Consider the following 8232-nt stretch of genomic DNA (forward strand, 5'->3'; position numbering starts at 1 on the left):
ACGACCCAGAGATTAAGAGTCTCATGCTCTACCGACTGAGCTAGCCGGGCTCCTTTGGATGCCTATAGTTTTCTTCCCTATCCCTGCACTGCCGTTTTCCACAGATAGGATGCTGTGTAATCATAGGCTCTGGTGGAGTTTGGAAAGAAAATACACATCAGCCAGAGGCAGAAATAGTCAAAGTATCAAACACAATTACCAGTCAATATCAGAACGCATTGAAGAATATCAGGAAATAGCCGATTAAACCTGTGTGGAAAAAAGTCTTATTTGTGTTTTCTCCACTTTATTTTATAGTAAGATGATACATACTTTTTCTTTTACAGTGAATACATTAAGGTATGGTATTGCCCCATTACACATCATCCAGACATGCATTCATATATTGCATGTTAACAATGAAAATATTGCAAATATTGTAAAGAGACTTTCAATTTCTATTTTTTTGGTCAAAAAGCACTAAAATTTTAGTTGTTTTCGCCCAACGTGGGGCTCGAACCCACGACCCTGAGATTAAGAGTCTCAAGCTCTACCGACTGAGCTAGCCAGGCTCCTTTGGATGCCTATAGTTTTCTTCCCTATCCCTGCACTGCCGTTTTCCACAGATAGGATGTATTTTTTTGGTCAAAAAGCACTACAATTTTAGTTGTTTTCGCCCAACGTGGGGCTCGAACCCACGACCCTGAGATTAAGAGTCTCATGCTCTACCAACTGAACTAGCCAGGCTCCTTTGGATGCCTATAGTTTTCTTCCCTATCCCTGCACTGCCGCTTTCCACAGATAGGATGCTGTGTAATCATAGGCTCTGGTGGAGTTTGGAAAGAAAATACACATCAGCCAGAGGCAGAAATAGTCTAAGAAAGTATCAAACACAATTACCAGTCAATATCAGAACGCATTGAAGAATATCAGGAAATAGCCGATTAAACCTGTGTGGAAAAAAGTCTTATTTGTGTTTTCTCCACTTTATTTTATAGTAAGATGATACATACTTTTTATTTTACAGTGAATACATTAAGGTATGGTATTGCCCCATTACACATCATCCAGACATGCATTCATATATTGCATGTTAACAATGAAAATATTGCAAATATTGTAAAGAGACTTTCAATTTCTATTTTTTTGGTCAAAAAGCACTACAATTTTAGTTGTTTTCGCCCAATGTGGGGCTCGAACCCACGACCCTGAGATTAAGAGTCTCAAGCTCTACCGACTGAACTAGCCAGGCTCCTTTGGATGCCTATAGTTTTCTTCCCTATCCCTGCACTGCCGCTTTCCACAGATAGGATGTATTTTTTTGGTCAAAAAGCACTACAATTTTAGTTGTTTTCGCCCAACGTGGGGCTCAAACCCACGACCCAGAGATTAAGAGTCTCATGCTCTACCGACTGAGCTAGCCGGGCTCCTTTGGATGCCTATAGTTTTCTTCCCTATCCCTGCACTGCCGTTTTCCACAGATAGGATGCTGTGTAATCATAGGCTCTGGTGGAGTTTGGAAAGAAAATACACATCAGCCAGAGGCAGAAATAGTCAAAGTATCAAACACAATTACCAGTCAATATCAGAACGCATTGAAGAATATCAGGAAATAGCCGATTAAACCTGTGTGGAAAAAAGTCTTATTTGTGTTTTCTCCACTTTATTTTATAGTAAGATGATACATACTTTTTCTTTTACAGTGAATACATTAAGGTATGGTATTGCCCCATTACACATCATCCAGACATGCATTCATATATTGCATGTTAACAATGAAAATATTGCAAATATTGTAAAGAGACTTTCAATTTCTATTTTTTTGGTCAAAAAGCACTAAAATTTTAGTTGTTTTCGCCCAACGTGGGGCTCGAACCCACGACCCTGAGATTAAGAGTCTCAAGCTCTACCGACTGAGCTAGCCAGGCTCCTTTGGATGCCTATAGTTTTCTTCCCTATCCCTGCACTGCCGTTTTCCACAGATAGGATGTATTTTTTTGGTCAAAAAGCACTACAATTTTAGTTGTTTTCGCCCAACGTGGGGCTCGAACCCACGACCCTGAGATTAAGAGTCTCATGCTCTACCGACTGAGCTAGCCGGGCTCCTTTGGATGCTTATAGTTTTCTTCCCTATCCCTGCACTGCCGCTTTCCACAGATAGGATGCTGTGTAATCATAGGCTCTGGTGGAGTTTGGAAAGAAAATACACATCAGCCAGAGGCAGAAATAGTCTAAGAAAGTATCAATCACAATTACCAGTCAATATCAGAACGCTTTGAAGAATATAAGGAAATAGCTGACTGAACCTGTGTGAAAGAAAGTCTTATTTGTGTTTTCTCCACTTTATTTTATAATAAGATGATACATACTTTTTATTTTACAGTGAATACATTAAGGTATGGTATTGCCCCATTACACATCATCCAGACATGCATTCATATATTGCATGTTAACAATGAAAATATTGCAAATATTGTAAAGAGACTTTCAATTTCTATTTTTTTAGTCAAAAGCACTAAAATTTTAGTTGTTTTCGCCCAACGTGGGGCTCGAACCCACGACCCTGAGATTAAGAGTCTCAAGCTCTACCGACTGAGCTAGCCAGGCTCCTTTGGATGCCTATAGTTTTCTTCCCTATCCCTGCACTGCCGCTTTCCACAGATAGGATGCTGTGTAATCATAGGCTCTGGTGGAGTTTGGAAAGAAAATACACATCAGCCAGAGGCAGAAATAGTCTAAGAAAGTATCAAACACAATTACCAGTCAATATCAGAACGCATTGAAGAATATCAGGAAATAGCCGATTAAACCTGTGTGGAAAAAAGTCTTATTTGTGTTTTCTCCACTTTATTTTATAGTAAGATGATACATACTTTTTATTTTACAGTGAATACATTAAGGTATGGTATTGCCCCATTACACATCATCCAGACATGCATTCATATATTGCATGTTAACAATGAAAATATTGCAAATATTGTAAAGAGACTTTCAATTTCTATTTTTTTGGTCAAAAAGCACTACAATTTTAGTTGTTTTCGCCCAATGTGGGGCTCGAACCCACGACCCTGAGATTAAGAGTCTCAAGCTCTACCGACTGAACTAGCCAGGCTCCTTTGGATGCCTATAGTTTTCTTCCCTATCCCTGCACTGCCGCTTTCCACAGATAGGATGTATTTTTTTGGTCAAAAAGCACTACAATTTTAGTTGTTTTCGCCCAACGTGGGGCTCAAACCCACGACCCAGAGATTAAGAGTCTCATGCTCTACCGACTGAGCTAGCCGGGCTCCTTTGGATGCCTATAGTTTTCTTCCCTATCCCTGCACTGCCGTTTTCCACAGATAGGATGCTGTGTAATCATAGGCTCTGGTGGAGTTTGGAAAGAAAATACACATCAGCCAGAGGCAGAAATAGTCAAAGTATCAAACACAATTACCAGTCAATATCAGAACGCTTTGAAGAATATAAGGAAATAGCTGACTGAACCTGTGTGAAAGAAAGTCTTATTTGTGTTTTCTCCACTTTATTTTATAATAAGATGATACATACTTTTTATTTTACAGTGAATACATTAAGGTATGGTATTGCCCCATTACACATCATCCAGACATGCATTCATATATTGCATGTTAACAATGAAAATATTGCAAATATTGTAAAGAGACTTTCAATTTCTATTTTTTTAGTCAAAAAGCACTAAAATTTTAGTTGTTTTCGCCCAACATGGGGCTCGAACCCACGACCCTGAGATTAAGAGTCTCAAGCTCTACCGACTGAGCTAGCCAGGCTCCTTTGGATGCCTATAGTTTTCTTCCCTATCCCTGCACTGCCGTTTTCCACAGATAGGATGTATTTTTTTGGTCAAAAAGCACTACAATTTTAGTTGTTTTCGCCCAACGTGGGGCTCGAACCCACGACCCTGAGATTAAGAGTCTCATGCTCTACCGACTGAGCTAGCCGGGCTCCTTTGTATGCCTATAGTTTTCTTCCCTATCCCTGCACTGCCGCTTTCCACAGATAGGATGCTGTGTAATCATAGGCTCTGGTGGAGTTTGGAAAGAAAATACACATCAGCCAGAGGCAGAAATAGTCTAAGAAAGTATCAAACACAATTACCAGTCAATATCAGAACGCATTGAAGAATATCAGGAAATAGCCGATTAAACCTGTGTGGAAAAAAGTCTTATTTGTGTTTTCTCCACTTTATTTTATAGTAAGATGATGCATACTTTTTCTTTTACAGTGAATACATTAAGGTATGGTATTGCCCCATTACACATCATCCAGACATGCATTCATACATTGCATGTTAACAATGAAAATATTGCAAATATTGTAAAGAGACTTTCAATTTCTATTTTTTTGGTCAAAAAGCACTAAAATTTTAGGATGCTGTGTAATCATAGGCTCTGGTGGAGTTTGGAAAGAAAATACACATCAGCCAGAGGCAGAAATAGTCTAAGAAAGTATCAAACACAATTACCAGTCAATATCAGAACGCTTTGAAGAATATAAGGAAATAGCTGACTGAACCTGTGTGAAAGAAAGTCTTATTTGTGTTTTCTCCACTTTATTTTATAATAAGATGATACATACTTTTTATTTTACAGTGAATACATTAAGGTATGGTATTGCCCCATTACACATCATCCAGACATGCATTCATATATTGCATGTTAACAATGAAAATATTGCAAATATTGTAAAGAGACTTTCAATTTCTATTTTTTTAGTCAAAAAGCACTAAAATTTTAGTTGTTTTCGCCCAACGTGGGGCTCGAACCCACGACCCTGAGATTAAGAGTCTCAAGCTCTACCGACTGAGCTAGCCAGGCTCCTTTGGATGCTTATAGTTTTCTTCCCTATCCCTGCACTGCCGTTTTCCACAGATAGGATGTATTTTTTTGGTCAAAAAGCACTACAATTTTAGTTGTTTTCGCCCAACGTGGGGCTCGAACCCACGACCCTGAGATTAAGAGTCTCACGCTCTACCGACTGAGCTAGCCGGGCTCCTTTGTATGCCTATAGTTTTCTTCCCTATCCCTGCACTGCCGCTTTCCACAGATAGGATGCTGTGTAATCATAGGCTCTGGTGGAGTTTGGAAAGAAAATACACATCAGCCAGAGGCAGAAATAGTCTAAGAAAGTATCAAACACAATTACCAGTCAATATCAGAACGCATTGAAGAATATCAGGAAATAGCCGATTAAACCTGTGTGGAAAAAAGTCTTATTTGTGTTTTCTCCACTTTATTTTATAGTAAGATGATGCATACTTTTTCTTTTACAGTGAATACATTAAGGTATGGTATTGCCCCATTACACATCATCCAGACATGCATTCATACATTGCATGTTAACAATGAAAATATTGCAAATATTGTAAAGAGACTTTCAATTTCTATTTTTTTGGTCAAAAAGCACTAAAATTTTAGTTGTTTTCGCCCAACGTGGGGCTATAACCCACGACCCTGAGATTAAGAGTCTCATGCTCTACCGACTGAGCTAGCCAGGCTCCTTTGGATGCCTATAGTTTTCTTCCCTATCCCTGCACTGCCGTTTTCCATAGATAGGATGTATTTTTTTGGTCAAAAAGCACTACAATTTTAGTTGTTTTCGTCCAACGTGGGGCTCGAACCCACGACCCTGAGATTAAGAGTCTCATGCTCTACCGACTGAGCTAGCCAGGCTCCTTTGGATGCCTATAGTTTTCTTCCCTATCCCTGCACTGCCGTTTTCCACAGATAGGATGTATTTTTTTGGTCAAAAAGCACTACAATTTTAGTTGTTTTCGCCCAACGTGGGGCTCGAACCCACGACCCTGAGATTAAGAGTCTCATGCTCTACCGACTGAGCTAGCCGGGCTCCTTTGGATGCCTATAGTTTTCTTCCCTATCCCTGCACTGCCGGTTTCCACAGATAGGATGCTGTGTAATCATAGGCTCTGGTGGAGTTTGGAAAGAAAATACACATCAGCCAGAGGCAGAAATAGTCTAAGAAAGTATCAAACACAATTACCAGTCAATATGAGAACGCTTTGAAGAATATAAGGAAATAGCTGACTGAACCTGTGTGAAAAAAAGTCTTATTTGTGTTTTCTCCACTTTATTTTATAATAAGATGATACATACTTTTTATTTTACAGTGAATACATTAAGGTATGGTATTGCCCCATTACACATCATCCAGACATGCATTCATATATTGCATGTTAACAATGAAAATATTGCAAATATTGTAAAGAGACTTTCAATTTCTATTTTTTTGGTCAAGAAGCACTACAATTTTAGTTGTTTTCGCCCAACGTGGGGCTCGAACCCACGACCCTGAGATTAAGAGTCTCATGCTCTACCAACTGAACTAGCCAGGCTCCTTTGGATGCCTATAGTTTTCTTCCCTATCCCTACACTGCCGCTTTCCACAGATAGGATGCTGTGTAATCATAGGCTCTGGTGGAGTTTGGAAAGAAAATACACATCAGCCAGAGGCAGAAATAGTCTAAGAAAGTATCAAACACAATTACCAGTCAATATCAGAACGCATTGAAGAATATCAGGAAATAGCCGATTAAACCTGTGTGGAAAAAAGTCTTATTTGTGTTTTCTCCACTTTATTTTATAGTAAGATGATACATACTTTTTCTTTTACAGTGAATACATTAAGGTATGGTATTGCCCCATTACACATCATCCAGACATGCATTCATATATTGCATGTTAACAATGAAAATATTGCAAATATTGTAAAGAGACTTTCAATTTCTATTTTTTTGGTCAAAAAGCACTAAAATTTTAGTTGTTTTCGCCCAACGTGGGGCTCGAACCCACGACCCTGAGATTAAGAGTCTCATGTTCTACCGACTGAGCTAGCCGGGCTCCTTTGGATGCCTATAGTTTTCTTCCCTATCCCTGCACTGCCGTTTTCCACAGATAGGATGTATTTTTTTGGTCAAAAAGCACTACAATTTTAGTTGTTTTCGCCCAACGTGGGGCTCGAACCCACGACCCTGAGATTAAGAGACTCAAGCTCTACCGACTGAGCTAGCCGGGCTCCTTTGGATGCCTATAGTTTTCTTCCCTATCCCTGCACTGCCGCTTTCCACAGATAGGATGCTGTGTAATCATAGGCTCTGGTGGAGTTTGGAAAGAAAATACACATCAGCCAGAGGCAGAAATAGTCTAAGAAAGTATCAAACACAATTACCAGTCAATATCAGAACGCATTGAAGAATATCAGGAAATAGCCGATTAAACCTGTGTGGAAAAAAGTCTTATTTGTGTTTTCTCCACTTTATTTTATAGTAAGATGATGCATACTTTTTCTTTTACAGTGAATACATTAAGGTATGGTATTGCCCCATTACACATCATCCAGACATGCATTCATATATTGCATGTTAACAATGAAAATATTGCAAATATTGTAAAGAGACTTTCAATTTCTATTTTTTTGGTCAAAAAGCACTACAATTTTAGTTGTTTTCGCCCAACATGGGGCTCGAACCCACGACCCTGAGATTAAGAGTCTCATGCTCTACCAACTGAGTGAGCCGGGCTACTTTGGATGCCTATAGTTTTCTTCCCTATCCCTGCACTGCCGTTTTCCGCAGATAGGATGCTGTGTAATCATAGGCTCTGGTGGAGTTTGGAAAGAAAATACACATCAGCCAGAGGCAGAAATAGTCAAAGTATCAAACACAATTACCAGTCAATATCAGAACGCATTGAAGAATATCAGGAAATAGCCGATTAAACCTGTGTGGAAAAAAGTCTTATTTGTGTTTTCTCCACTTTATTTTATAGTAAGATGATACATACTTTTTCTTTTACAGTGAATACATTAAGGTATGGTATTGCCCCATTACACACCATCCAGACATGCATTCATACATTGCATGTTAACAATGAAAATATTGCAAATATTGTAAAGAGACTTTCAATTTCTATTTTTTTGGTCAAAAAGCACTACAATTTTAGTTGTTTTCGCCCAACGTGGGGCTCGAACCCACGACCCTGAGATTAAGAGTCTCATGCTCTACCAACTGAACTAGCCAGGCTCCTTTGGATGCCTATAGTTTTCTTCCCTATCCCTGCACTGCCGCTTTCCACAGATAGGATGCTGTGTAATCATAGGCTCTGGTGGAGTTTGGAAAGAAAATACACATCAGCCAGAGGCAGAAATAGTCTAAGAAAGTATCAAACACAATTACCAGTCAATATCAGAACGCATTGAAGAATATCAGGAAATAGCCGA

At 39.2% G+C, this 8232-nt stretch overlaps 1 non-coding gene across 1 annotated transcript; it reads right to left on the minus strand.

Moving 5' to 3' along the window:
- Positions 1-4916: 4916 nt before the first annotated feature.
- Positions 4917-4989, minus strand: TRNAK-CUU (transfer RNA lysine (anticodon CUU)). The gene has a single exon. It is a non-coding gene; the product is annotated as a tRNA-Lys (tRNA).
- Positions 4990-8232: the final 3243 nt, after the last annotated feature.

The sequence above is a fragment of the Ambystoma mexicanum genome, chromosome 4q (assembly GCF_040938575.1).
Source record: "Ambystoma mexicanum isolate Mex_15411 chromosome 4q, UKY_AmexF1_1, whole genome shotgun sequence".
In the NCBI taxonomy this organism is placed as follows: domain Eukaryota; kingdom Metazoa; phylum Chordata; class Amphibia; order Caudata; family Ambystomatidae; genus Ambystoma; species Ambystoma mexicanum.